Here is a 15,044-nt window from a genome sequence, read left to right on the forward strand (position 1 = left end):
TACCGCTGAACCCAAATAAATAATACTGCATAACTTGATGAGGGCAGGCACACACTAATCAGATTTAGTTACATAATAGATTTATTTTGGCAATTATGTCACGTCATAAATATAATATGTTAAGTCAATTTGAAGGAAATGGTTTCTTTATTTAATTTGACCTGAACAGAATGATTGTAGAGAATTCTTGATGGGAGTTTCTTCTGGTTTAGTGAGAGCTTAGCTTTTGCTTTGTTTCCAAAATAAGATGGCATAGCATTTTACATCACTTCGTAGGTTATTTTTACGTGTGAGAATATTAAAGAGGCAATTTATGAGAGAGAATGTTTTGTATATTTTTAGTTAACCTAACTGTGTTACAGTGACATTACAGCTATGGGTACTTTCATCCTGAAGTGTGGAAATATTGCATAAAACAGCTGACTGCAAATTACATCTAGTGCCACAGCAGGCAAGATTTAGATGAGCAGCAGTGGTATCTTGAAATAAAGAACAATGCAGGGCTAAAGTATAATATCACATGGCCCTGCAGTGATAAAAATAAGACTTTGTATAATATGCAAGAAGAGTTTCTTTGCTTCTAACCTTCGAGATCTCACTATATTGAACCTTATTATCATGACATTTTAACATAACCAAGAAGTCCTTTTCAGGTTGTTTCTGAAAAACTCTCTGAGCCCTGTAGGGTTGAACTTATACCCCAAGATCTTCTAAAAATTGGAGCTTAGAGTCAAGCTCCTCAATACTTGCCTAAGTGAAAAAATGTAACAGTCAATTTTTAAAAAATAAATTAGAATTACTCCTGATTGGGGCCAGCCAGGTGTTTGGTGAATGAAGTATGATGGTCAGGGGTTTATGCGAGAAGCAAAGATTTTTGGGGGTGACATGTTTTATTCGACCAAATGAATGGTTGAGATAAATTTAGACAAGCTTTTGAATGCAAGGTATTCTTCCTCAGGTCACAAGAAAGAAGTACCAATTTACAGTATTAGGATCTCCAGAAAATTCAGCAAGGATGTGTAAGTTCAAAGGATACCATTATAACAGTTTCAAGTGTAGTCAGTAGAAAAAAAAGTAACCAATAGAATCTGTAGGTAGTATGCTTCTCTCCAAATCCCATGCCAATTTTTTTTGTTCTTTTGCAATCATATGTTCCTATTTTTAAAAAGTATTAGTCTTTATTCCATGAATGATCCACACAAACAACAAGGAATGGTAACTTTCTTTATAAAGGCAAATTGAAATTTCTTTGTAAAGGCAAGAGTGAAATTGACTGTAAATAATAACACTGAATTTCTCTCAGAAATTTGTACTGTTATGAAAGGAAAATCAGTACCTACTTATTATCAAGTACAAAAAAAAAGCAGACATCTCTGCAGTTGTAGTTCCTTGATCCTTAACAGCAGGTAGAAATCTCATTGGAAAGATGAATGCTTGTGACTCTTTCTGATGACATTTTGTTTTTTATTCCTCGTTGGAAGGTAATGTCACTGGTGTGTTTTTACTTCCTGTGCTGATCCTGGGTTTGTTACAAACAACCAGTAACTTATATTCAACTACCTAGGATTTTCTTCTTCTAATTATACTGGCCAGGGGCCAAAATGGGAAATATTAACTCCAGGCTTGGTGTGGCCAAAAGGCTATGGTCTCTTTACCCAACTGAAAAGCCACTTTGGAAATACTGCATTGTTCTGTTATGCATTTTACAGAAAAAATATTTTAGAAATAGTACAAGAGTTTTAAAGATTGATAATGGTAGTATTTATTTTATACAGCTGCCTCTAATATCAGGCAACCCTATATTTATAGATCCAGCAATAGAGACTTCTGAAAGAAGGAGAAATTACAACTCGCTCAACATGCTCTGTGTGTGTACACTATATCTAACATGGTACTTTTGACATGAGTGCCCACGAGAAGAAACTTTATCTAGAGCCTAAAAGCTTCTATTTTCTATTTCAGACAGTAGCTGACAAGTTTGCCACTGTACCAGCAAGCAAGAAATCACAAATTTTAACTGATTTTGAAAAGGTATTTTTGAAGTCTTAAGCATTGGTGATATCCTCTCTTAAAAAGTTATATACACTTCATCACTGCACATGTCACATGACATACTCTAGACACAAGATGAAATTAATTTCTAATACAAAAACAACCTTGTTTTGTCTTAGTTGTTTCATAAAATGATGGATTATTCCTTACTAGCAAGTGATTTAGAAGAACTTTTTAAAAGTAGGCTGCAAATCTCAGTTAAAATAAGAAATCCATATATTATAAAATTCAGTTTTGCATGCTTTTAATAAAATTAGTTTTGTTGTTTTCAGACACAATCTTCATGAAAGAATGTAATTCATAACTTCTCCTTTTCCATGCCAATCATTTTATTACTACTTCTAGATCTGTGCAAAAATTCAGTGTCTTGACTGTTTTTCTGTTCACCCTTTAACTTGTGCATATCACTGCCCATATTGAATATTTCAGTTGTCTCCTTTTAATAGAAGTCTTCCCAAAGTTGTACTTTTTTCTCACTCAGATTCTTATTTGGCTTTCTCCTGTATTTAGAATTCACTGTCTCCTAATCCTCTCTCTGCATCGTATTTTAGAAAGGTGGCTAGAGTTACAGACACACACCTAAATTTCTTAAAAACCTTTGGAAAACTTACTTGGGACCTAAACTTCTATTGCCTTTCAAGCTCCCATTGACTTCCGTTTAAATACCTTGCTTTTTACTTGAATTCATCATGTGAAGGATGTAAAGTATGATCCTTTGCTGCAGTGTAACTGAGAGTGAGCAGGAGGGGCGCAGGGGTACCAGCCCCAGGTACCAATTTAGAGGGGATGCTGGAATGATGCCCCTTTCCCAAGAGTCTTTCCACATCTGGAGCAGCTTTGCCCCCTCTGGATATAGGAGCTGAAGTGGAACAGCCCTGTGCTGCCCAGCTGTAGGTGCCATGTGCTGGGACACGGCAGAAGTCTTGTGCCTCCTGGCCCTAGAAGTTGAGCAGGAGCAGCACTATGTTGCCTGGCCATAGGAGGCAGGCATAGGGAAATGGCAGGAGCAGCAGGGGTCTTTGAGTCCCTGGGGAACTTTCTATGGCTGCGTGGCCAGGGGCTGCTTCAGCTGAGCTCCTAGGGCTGGGTGGGGGGTGCAGGACTGCTCCAGAAGCAACAAAGCATGCATAGGTGACTCATAGAGGGGTATGGGTGGCATGTGACCCCCCCTGAGATTGGTCATTGTTCACCACCCTCCCCCCACTGCTAAATCCTCTGCTGGCTTCAAGCAGTCACTGCTCACCGATGCCAATGTCAGGTGGTCTCCACTTGCCATCCCACCACTGATGCTGCTGCCCAAAATTGTGGGCCCCCAGTCTCGGGAGGCACCAGTCATTCATGAAAGCATGCCACCCCGTCCCATGTGAATTTTCGCCCAGGGCATCAAAATTTATAGTTATGCTTCTGATCCGTTGTATAAATTACTGTATGGGGAAATCACACTAATTATTAGTCTGAAGGTACTTTAGAAAAACCTGGAAACTCTTCATGCAAATGGGTATAAGAGGATTCATTCATAGTCTGTGCTAGGGCAGGTGTATAAATCTGGTCTGTAAACATTTATCTACTCCTCACTCAGGGAACTTCAGTGAGTCTTTAGGTTGATGAAGGACCACAGAATCTGCTCCTATCATGTTAACTTTAGCCTAAGTTCATCTTGACCGTATTTTATTAACCTTACAGATAATGAAACCCTATTGCTTTTAATTTATAATCAATAAGACATAGTACAATAGTATTCTAGTATCAGTATACAAGAGCAAAAGAAACACCTAGGCTTTTTCAGTAAATAATGTTTAGTATGGATGGCATAAAAAATGTAAGAAAATCATACAGTAATCATCATTTAGAAGCTGCACCAGAAATGTTATAGAAGCATTGAAGGTACTTAACATTGAAAGAACATAAATCTTAGCCCAGAAATGATTCCTTATATTTTCCTCTTGCTTTTTGCATTTTTCATGCTTGGCAACTTCATCCAACCAGTTCAGTAAAAAGAGGTTCAGCCTGTCCTTTCATAACTATTATTTCTTATGCTATCACTTCATTTTTTCTTATCTTTGAGTTTTCAAGTACATTATACTACTGTGTCTGGGAGCAGGGAATATTTAGTTCAAATTTTCACCCTAGACCAGGGAAGCAGACAATTGCTGTGCCTTTTTCTTATGCTGGCTCATATCTTCTGGAAGTCAGAGCCAAACTTTGCTCTCCCATGCATATTCAGAAATGTGGCATCACCAGAAGTTACGTGAATGCATCCAGGAACAGAATGTGGAGGTTTTATATATTTATTTTTACTTTCTTGTGGGTTTTGAGCAACTAAAGCAATATTGAGACATTTAAATTTCTTCATATAACTGTGAGAGGGTTTCTTCATATAATTTTTATCTTCGTTGCCCCCTCTGTACTTGTCTGCCACGACTTAGATGAAAAGAAAAGAAAAGAGATCAGTGTTCTTTGATGTTTAGGATAGATAAATATCACCCCGGTGTTAAAGCTCACAGTGCTAGTTTATTTCCAAAATAAAAGTGATACAGCTACAGCAATCTCACCAGTTACTTCATTGGTGAGGGAAGCCAGTGTTACAAATGAGAAATCTCCGAGCTGGATATTTTGCAGCTACTTTGCAAACAATTTCTGCTGCTAGTTACCTCATTAGTGGTATGTGCTTTCTGCATCTCTCCCTCTCTCTTTTGCTGGGAGTGATCTCCGGCTGCTCTCTCCCATCCAGTCTCTCTGTTTTTAGGTCTAAATGTCCCAATGGGGTCAGGACTTGGGGTTAGCTTCTACCCCCACCCTGCACCTTATCCGAGGGGCACTATCCCTCTCTCTCTCTCTTTCTCTCTCTGTCTCTCTCGGTTTGTGGCATCCGCCTCCCAGTGCTGCAGGATCTTCCTGCACTCACCAGTGCAGCTGAGATTCTCCAAAAGGCAATCTCTCTCTAAGAGTGACCTGCTGCTGTTCCTGGAGTCCCGCACCCTTGGAGTTCTTCTGGATTGCAGGTCTGGCTTCTTCTTTCCCCTCTGAAGTCTCTGTCATTCCTTGTTGTGGGGGCCGAGGGGGGACCAAGGATCGGGAATCCTCGGGAACACTAGCTGGGGTTGCAGCTGCTATCCCGTGATAGGTAGATGGGTACTCTCTATCACCGGAGCGGAATTAGGCACAGACGCGACATGTATCAGTTGGAAAAAACAGAGACAGCTTTACTTACACTGTAGAGTCGTATACAGCACAGACAAGAAGTGACTTCACACTTCAATCATAGTTGCAACAATTCTAATCTCTAGTCACTAATCGAGGAGCTCTTGTAGACTGGGTAGCTCGGGTCTAACTCGGGCATGCAACACGGAAAATACATCGTAAGGCTTCGACGACGGGGAGTCGTTGGCAGGTGATCAAACTGCTGGAGTTCCACTCCAGGGGAAATCGCACAGTTCTCCAACTAGGGCAGAAACGCCCCTAACCTTTTATACGGCTAGCGAGCCAATTGCCAGCCACCACGTGGGAATAATTTAACATCGCCCAATCGTGTTATGTAAATCTGCATATCCTTGGCGGGAACTCTATCCACGCCGGAACTCTTCACCATGCCGAGGATTCCCTTGCCTTACTGTGCCTTGTGCTGGAAAGTTCCACCGTGTCGAGGCACTGATCCAAATCAGCTCTGACACTTGTTTGCCTTCTTGTGCCCAAAGGCAAAATCAGTGCCCTGCTGCCGTCTTTTATCCGTTGGTTTTTGTGGGCTAATCACCTGAACCTTTCCTGGGTGTGTAGCGTCCGCCATCTGACAGAGTTCATTGTTGGCTCAATCCTGCCCAACTCTGTCTAAGTAACAGACTGCCTGCCCGAGTCCCTGTTACATACCTCCCCGCTAATATCAGTAGTCCTTCTCATCCAGAAACAACCCCCCCAATACAACAGAGAAAAAGAAAAAAAAAAACAACAAGAAGGAAGAGACAGACAAGAAATGAAAGCGTTCTTCTAAAGCTGGTATCTTCGTTCACCTTCTGACAGGTAAATCTAGGTATTGCCTTGTTCGCTGTCTGGGCGAGACAGAAAGTCAACATTCCCACTCTGTCTCCCTGCACGATGTCTTACTGTAAAATAAAAGGGTTGTAAGGCCAGGGACCACCTCATTAGCCTAGCGTTATCTAGCTTTGCTGTCCTCAACCAGTGAAGGGGCGCGTGGTCAGTTATCAACATACATTCCCTCCTGAGAAGATAATAACGGAACAATTCTATTCCCCACCAGATAGCTAAACATTCTCGCTCAATTGTAGAGTAGTAAGTTTCTGTGAGGTTTAATTTTTTACTGGCGAAAGCTATGGGTCTTTCCTCACCCTTATATTCTTGAAAGAGAATTGCCCCTAGTGCTACTCCTGAGGCATCTGTCTGTAAGTAGAATGTCTTCTGCAAATCTGGAGTGTACAATACTGGGTGTTGTCACAGAGCAGTTTTTACTTCCTCGAAGGCGTGGAGTGCTCTTGGGTTCCATTGCAGTGGGTTTCGATGACCTTTGGTTAACTCTGTTAAGGGAGCTGCCTTTTCTGAGAATCCTGGTATAAAACGTCGATAGTAATTGGCAAACTCCAGAAAGGATCGTAGCTGTTTGAGTGTCTTTGGCAAAGCATGCTGTCGTATAGCTGCCACTTTGTCTGCCACTGGTTTTATGATACCCTGGCCCACTAGGAACCCAAGGTACTGAGTCTCTGTCTTCCCGACTGTGCACTTCCTGTGATTGGCTGTGAGCCCCGCCTGCCTCAGTTCCTTCAGTACCTGATGTAGGTGTTGACGGTGTGTCTCCCAGTCTTGTGAGAAAATGATGATACCGTTGATGTATGCTGTGGCATAACCCTGATGTGGAGTTAATACCTGTTCCATCAACTGCTGGAAGGACACAGCTGCCCCGTGGAGCCCAAATGGCTTTCGCTTAAATTGGAACAGGCCCCATGGAGTGCCAAAGGCCATCGTTTCTTTATCAGCAACTGCCATAGGAATCCGCCAATAACCCTTGGTCAGGTCCAAGGTGGATATATATTGGGCTTGGCCACTTTTCTCCAGCACGTCATCCACTTGTGGCATAAGAAAGGCATCAAATGTTGCGATTTCATTAATCTTGCGGTAGTTGATGCATTAGCATATCAAACCATCTGTTTTTGGTACCACCACCATCGGACTTCTCCACAGACTTCTAGACTCGTCAATGATTCCCAGTTTCCTCATTTAGTCTATCTCTTGTTTTACAGCTGGCCAGAGATGACGAAGTCGCCTTCTCCAGTGATTACGTATCACCTGCCCCGGCAGTGTTAAGATTTGGTGGTGGATGCCTCTAGCTGAATCTGGTACCTCCCTGAACACACCACGGAATTCTTGTTCCAGGGCTTTCACATCTTCTTGTTGCGGGATGTTTAATTGGTTATCAATTTCTGGTTCTCCGGGAGAGTTTGTTAGACCCTGAGGTACCGTCACCTCCTCTTCATCAAGTTCATTCACGTCCTTCATCAACAACCTGTCTCGCTGTCGCCACCTCCGTAACAGGTTGATGTGGTAAATCTGTTTCCTTTGGGTAGGCGTGGTCTGGAGAACCTCATAGTTGACTGGTCCTGTCCTTCTTGTTACCCGAAAGGGTCCCTGACACCAGGATAAGATCTTATGGGAGTTATCAGGAAGTAATACTAACACCCAATGTCCCACTTGTAATTCTCTCTCCATGGACCGGATGTCATAATGTTGCTTCTGTCTCTCCTGGAATTGACTTAGATTCCGTCGAGCTATCTCTTGAGCTTTCTCCAGGCATTCCTGGAAGTCAAACGCCACTTGTGGTAAAACAATCCACCCGCCACTTGTGGTAAAACAACCTCATTGCCCTCTCTTTTCCATTCTTCACAGATAAGATCAAGAAGTCCCCGGGGACTATGACCATAAACTAATTCAAATGGGGCATACCCTGTTGAGGCTTGCGGGGCCTCCCTTATGGAGAAGAGTAGCAAGGGTATCACGTCATCCCACTCCTGGGGATCCCCTTGAATGCAGGCCCAAATCATTCCCTTCAAGGTGTGGTTTTCATAGATTTAATGCATTTCATACATTTCATAGACACTAGGGCTGGAAGGGACCCCAGAGGATCATCAAGTCCAGCCCCATGCCCAGGGGCAAGGAGTCAGAAGGGATCATAGGATCCCAGCAAGATAAACAACCAAATGTCTCTTGAAGGCATTCAAAGTAGGTGCTTGAACCACCTCCGGCGGTTCTCTATTCCAAACCTTGGGGTCTCGGACAGTAGAGAAGTTCTTCCTTATGTCCAGCCTGAAACGGTCATGGAGGAGTTTGTGAGTGTTCGACCTTGTCATCCCTTGGGGTGCTCTGGTGAACAAACATTCCCCCAGATCCTGGTGAGCACCTCGATAAACTTGTAGGTGGCCACCAGATCACTCCTGAGCCTGCGCTTTTCCAGGCTGAAGACTCGCATAGCTCTCAGCCTCTCATCATAAGGTCTGTTTTCCTGACCTCTGATCATGTGCATGGCTCTCCTCTGCATTCTCTCAAGCTTCTCTGCATCCTTTTTGAATTGTGGAGCCCGAACCTGGACACAGTACTCCAGCTGCAGCCTCACCAAGGCCGAGTACAATGGGAGAATGATGTCCTGGGATTTGCTTGAGAAGCATCTATGGATGCAAGCCAGCGTTTTGCTCACTTTACTAGCCGCAGCATCGCATTGAAGGCTCATGTTCATCTTGTGGTCAATTATGACCCCCAAGTCCCTTTTGTCTGTAGTACTAATCAGCGTAGCACTGCTGAGCCTGCTAAGCATGCTGCAGGTTTTTCCTCCCAAGGTTTTTCCTCCCAAGGTGGAGGACCTTGCATTTTTCACTGTTAAGCACCATCCGGTTCTTGTCCGCCCATTTCCTGAGCCTGTCAAGATCTGCCTGGATCACCCGCCTGTCCTCAGGTGTGGATGCTTTACCCCAGAGTTTGGTGTCATCGGCGAACTTGGTCAGTCCACTTCTGACACCAATGTCTACATCTTTAATGCAGATGTTAAATAGTATAGGCCCTGGGACAGAGCCTTGAGGGACCCCAGTGGTCACAGCGCACCATGACAATTGACTTCTGTCAACCACCACTCTTTGGGTCCTACTGCAGAACCAATTCCCCAGCCAGCGGATTGTGGTGAGGCCGAGGCTGCTGTTAGCCAGTTTTGCCAAGAGGTGATCATGGGATACCAAATCGACGGCTTTTTTAAAGTCAAGATATAAGCCATCAATCTCTTCCCCCTTGTTTAGGTGATAGGTCATCTGGTCGTAAAAGGAAATGAATTGGTCAAGCAAGACCTACCTGCAACAAACCCGTGCTGGCTATTCTCAGGATGTTGTTGTCAGTCAGTCTGTTAAGGATGGCCTCTTTCATAATCTTTTCCAAGACCTTCCCTGGGATAGAGGTCAGGCTGATGGGCCTGTAGTTTGCCGGATCTACTTTCCTCCCATTCTTGAAGATAGGCACCACATTGGCCTTCTTCCAGTCCTTGGGCACTTCCACCTCGGTTAAATCATTCTACTAATTCATCTGTCTGAGGGTGATAGATAGAGGTATGTAATTGCTTAATCCTCAAAACTTGGCAGACTCCTTTTAGGATTTTAGACATAAAATTCTTCCCTTGATCAGTAAGGATCTCATGGGGAATGCCAACCCATGCAATCCACTTCAGGAGGACCTCTGCTATTGCAGTAGGTGTTACTGATCTTAGGGGCACTGCTTCAGGGAAGCGGGTAGCATAGTCAATGATCACCAAAATAAATTGATACCCTGTTCTGCTCTGGGGAAGTGGCCCTTCCACATCCAAAGCAATCCGGTCGAATGGGCGTCCTGCCAGAGGCATGGATACCAGGGGTACCCTCGCAGGTTTTATCCCTCCTGTATTTTGACACTCAGAGCATTTGGCACAAAACCGTTCAACCATTTTGTAAAGGCCGGGCCGGCCAGAAGACCCGCCATTTCAGATGTGCCTCTATCTTATCTCATCCCAGATGCCCTCCCATGGGAAGCCTGTGGGCAACCCATAGTACAGTCTCCCAATATTTGCAAGGATCTGACTTCTCTCCTCCCCATCTTCGTGGTTCTCCACCCGACAGAGGATGCCCCTTCTTACCTCATATCATGGACTCTGTCCTGCCTTCTGGTGATCCACTATTTTTTCTTCATCTTTAGCCAGTTGAGGCTGCCAAATATTTTGGAATAGGGTTTCTTGTCTTTGCTCATCGTGAAACTACCCTTCACCTATCGGTTGCTCTATATTTAGGTCATCTTGTTCATCCTTCTGTGGCTCTCCGAAGCAGGCTGTTCTGGGGTCCCTTTCCCAGTCACCCCCTTTCTTGGTGATGACTCGTGCAAGAACTTCCTCTAGATATGGCCAATCTACTCCCAAGAGCACGGGGCAAGGCAGTGTTTCAGCTAGGCCTATGGCAATTTCTTCTGTGTGATCGAGTACCGTCAGTTGAATCCTCCTGCGTTCATAAGTGTAAGAAGCCCCACGAATACAGATCATGCTCACTGGGTTCTCTGGGTTCCCTAGATGAGATGGAAAAATATCGGCCTGAATCATTGACTGGGAACAACCGGTATTGATCACTGCAGGTATGATAGTGTCTCCTATTCTTACTTCAACCACCAGTTTGTTTTGATGGCCTGGCCCCTTATGCTGGCCGAAACTGCAATGCATTTTTTCATCTTGAGTATTATCACTGGCAGTTTTGGTCTCGACTTTTGGTGCACAGAACTGTGAGATGTGCCCTTTCTCCCCACATCTGTAGCATGTTACTTCTCTCGAATCCCAGGTTCGAAGTTCTTGTCCCAAATTCTGAGTATTCTCTCCATGCTGAGACTGGTTAGATGTTCCTTGCTGGGTTCCAGATGTTGGATCTCCTGAGTAGTCTCTCCTAGGGGCCTCGTCCTCTCCTTCTGCTGCAGCATAAACTTCAGCAAGTCGTAGAGCTTCTTCTACAGTCTTAGGTTGATGGTGTTGTACCCATTGCTGGGAACTACTGCTAAGGTCAGTAAGGAATTGCTCTAGCACTATAACATCTATCACTTCTGAGAGAGTACGTGTCTCAGGCTGCAACCATCTTTCTGCCAGATCTCTTAGCATCTGGGCCAGTAGATGGGGTCGAGTCCCTTCAGGGCCCTTCTTAGCCCAAAATTTCTGGCGATAAGTCCCAGAGGAAATTTCTAATCGATATAATATTGCCACCTTTAGCTTCTGGTAATCTCTAGCCTCTGTCCCGCTGAGGGCATGGTAAGCTTCTTGTGATGGTCCAATAAGAAGAGGTCTGATCCGAGTTGCCCAGCTTCCTGGGTCCCATTTTGTGGCTGTAGCCACCCTTCTAAAGGCTTCTAGGTATGCTTCCATGTCATCATTTGGAGACATACGAGGCAACCAGGTTTCGTCTCCCTCTCTCCCCAGTGACATCTGTTGTGCCTCAATTTTCTTGCATAAATCTTGTTGATGGGATAAAAGCCGGATCCTTGCTTCTGCCTCTTGAGTCTTCATTCACACCATCTCTTCCAGCTGGGCTTGTTGTCCCTGTAGGAGTTGCAGGGCAATACTATGAGCCTGCTGCCAGTCAGTGGGATCTTGTGTATCCATGGACTCCATCCTGCCTGGAAGTATATGAAAACTATTCCCAGCCAATGCACCACTTTGTGAGAGGGTTCTGCACTTTTATCTTCATCTCCCCTCTGTACTCGCCTGCCATGACTTAGATGTGAAGAAAAGAAAAGAGATCAGCGTTCTTTGATGTTTAGGATAGATAAATGTCACCCCAGTGTTAAAGCTCACAGTGCTAGTTTATTTCCAAAATAAAAGTGATACAGCTACAGCAATTTTACCAATTACTTCATTGACGAGGGAAGCCAGTGTTATAAATGAGAAATCTCCGAGCTGGATATTTTGCAGCTACTTTGCAAACAATTTCTGCCACTAGTTACTTCATTAGTGGTACGCGCTTTCTGCATCTCTCCCTCTCTCTTTTTTTGGGAGTGATCTCTGGCTGCTCTCTCCCAGCCAGTCTCTCCATTTTTAGGTTTAAAAGTCCCAATGGGGTCAGGCCTTTAGGTTAGGTCCTACCCCTGCCCCGCACTTTATCCAAGGGGCACTATCCCTCTCTCTCTCTCTCTCTCTCTCTCTTTCTCTTGATTTGTGGCATCTGCCTCCCAGTGCCGCAGGATCTTCCTGCACTCACCAGTGCAGCTGAAATTCTCCAAGAGGCAATCTCCCTCTAAGAGTGACCTGTTGCCATTCCTGGAGTCCCGCACCCCTGGAGTTCTTCTGGATTTCATGTCTGGCTTCTTCTTCCCCCTCTAAAGTCTCTGTCATTCCTCATTCGTCTTCTTGTGCCCAAAGGCAAAATCAATGTCCCGCCACCATCTTTTATCCGCCAGTTTTCATGGGCTAATCACCCGAACCTTTCCCGGGTGTGTAATGTCCGCCAGAGTTAATTGTCGGGTCAATCCTGTCCAACTCTGTCTAAGTAACAGAGCTCCTGCCCGAGTCCCTGTTACAATAACCATTGGACAAAGGACTCAGTTTTCCGTCATACAAATGTGATTCTTTATCAAATATGGTGTATATGGAGGGTGTATGATATCCATTTGCAGAGAGACATAGTTAGCCTTGTTAGTCTGAAGCCAAGTAGAAGGCAGTGTAGACTTGCACCTCGTAGACTATCCAAAAATAGGTTATATAATATAAAACACAATCTTTTTGTTGGTGGAAGCTCACTTGATCAGGTGCTGTGAAAGGACGTCTGCGAAGTAGTGTATAAGAAAGAAAAAAGTGAATACAAAAGGCAGAAAGGAGGGAGAAAGAGGGAGTGGGTTAGGAGGCAGTGCTGGAAGAGGCAGACAAAACGCCCTCTGGATCTGCCATTGATCCAAATGAGCCACCTGTAGTTGCTTGGATATTTGCATTGTTACTTGGGTATTTTTCAGTTCCCATTTCTGCAGGAGTTGAAATTTCACTTTCTACTGTTGGCTGAATATTGCCTTTTTTTGGATGAGCTCTACAGGCTTATACATTTCTTTCCCCTTGACAACATTTCTGCCAGGAGCACTGAAACTTCTGTATCTTGGACTTTTTTTCTTTTCTCTTGAGGACAGTTGCTTTATCAGTCATAATGGCACCCTGATCCTGAGAAATATTGACTGTACTGAGAACACCAGTGCTTAGCACTTTTCTTATGGTCCTTCAGATATTTCATAAAGGTAGTATATTGTAGACTTTACTGTTGAGGATAGAAAAGTTTCAAGAGGCAACCTTGCAATATATGAAATCCACCTTTTCCAGAAATAACTGAAATCTATCTTTTTTCTGTTTCTTTAAGAATCTTTACTCATTCTCTTTTATTGGTGAGATAGTATTTTGCATGGAACAACTTTCTTTGGATGATAAAAGTGTTAACAAAATTCTGGCTTGAACAAATTAAGACCTTTTAATCTCTTTTTCCTAGATTCTGGATCAAACAGTGTTTTTTATTCTTTCTTTTAAAAACTACTTTCCATTAATTTTAAGGGGAAGTTCTGCTTGAAACTAATGGCATGATCTTATTTAAATGACAATTTTAAAGTCTTCAGTTCACAAGACTTTGAAGAAAGCTGGGAAAAATGTAGAATCAATGTATTTTCCCTAAAGTTAATAGAAATTGGTTATATGACATTTTAATATTTTATTATTCTTTAAAAAAGAATTTCCAGGAATTTATAGGCCCCAATCACAGAAAAGGAATTTCTTTCTGTTGCAGTTGCAGTTTAGTTCATTTTAGCTTGGCTTGTAAAAAGATGCCAAAATCTGAAAGACATTTTCATAACGAAAATAAGGATTTGGTGCTTTAGCGTTGCGTGTGTGAGACTCAAGGTATTATTTCAAGAGATTGACTAGGAAGCAAATGGATTTGGCTGACTTGTATGACATGACTAACGAGTCAGACAATGTATCAAATTGCTTTGCTGGTAGTGCCACTCAAAGCATGAAATTAGGGAAATATTGCAATGGTTTTGAATTCTTTTCTTAGAGTAAATTCTTTCCTAAAGCAGGATTAGAAATTGAGACCGTTATGTAAGACAAACAAAAATACTGCAGCTTTCCTACCGGCACAAATTCGGTTGAATTTTACATGTGATATTTTGAAGACTTATTACCTAATATGTTTCAGTGAGGTGATAGTTTCAAAGGCATTTCAGAGGTACCCACTCATACCACCTTCTTGTACACAGACACTTGCTCAGAACAGAGACTCGGAAAGTGTAAGGCATCCTGCTTCAATGCTATGACCATATGATTGGAAGTAAGAAATTCATGGTTCACAATTCCTTCTATACTGTTGCTGTTTAGCTGCATTTAAGTTACTTTTCTGCAAAAGAGCAGCTAGATACACTGTATAAATCATGGTGAAGACTCCTGGGTCCATCCAAGCCTGCATGCCAATATCTTTGGCAATCCCACAGGTGAAACAGGCTTGTGTCTAGGGTTCGGAGTTACAGTATGGCATGACATCCTTGGGAGTCTGTCCTTACGCTGGGCAGTTGTGTCACCCTATGCTCTCACTATCTCTGGGTTGGCTGAGGAAAGAAGAGCCATTACAGCTAGTCCCACGAGCTATCAGAAGACGGGACCTTCTTCAGTTCCAGCTGGACCACCTCTTGCCTGGACCTCGGTCTGTCTTGTGCTGGGGCTGACAGTACTCTTAGGTAGGGCTTAGATGACGGATTGTATGGGGCGGTTTGGATGGGGACAGTCCTGCCTCAGGCAGGGGCTTGGCCTCGACGACCTCTGTGACTCGAGGACCCAGTGGCGAGCCAGCCGCCTGGCGGCGCCTGGGCAGGGGCTTTGCTGCCCCACAGCCCCGAGGGGCGGGCGCAGGGCTCAGCCCCGCGGAGACCGCACTGGGCACGAGGCGGGCGGCGGCCTCTCTCCGCCGGGGCAGGTGCGCGGGGGATGCCCG

General features: G+C 43.9%; 1 protein-coding gene across 2 annotated transcripts in view; it reads left to right on the forward strand.

The window, feature by feature from the left end:
• The first annotated feature begins 1,996 nt into the window (after positions 1–1,996).
• The window catches only part of PTGFR (prostaglandin F receptor), a 44,004-nt gene continuing 30,956 nt past the window's right edge, over positions 1,997–15,044 (forward strand). Inside the window, exon 1 of one of the 2 annotated variants that reach the window (XM_006021617.3) lies at positions 1,997–2,031. The gene's annotated coding sequence lies outside the window, so the exon portion shown is untranslated. Of the gene's footprint in view, positions 2,032–14,996; positions 15,027–15,044 lie in introns of those variants that run through there. The other variant, XM_025201647.1, reaches the window with a different exon arrangement.

The sequence above is a fragment of the Alligator sinensis genome, unplaced genomic scaffold, assembly GCF_000455745.1.
Source record: "Alligator sinensis unplaced genomic scaffold, ASM45574v1 scaffold952_1, whole genome shotgun sequence".
Lineage (NCBI taxonomy): Eukaryota > Metazoa > Chordata > Crocodylia > Alligatoridae > Alligator > Alligator sinensis.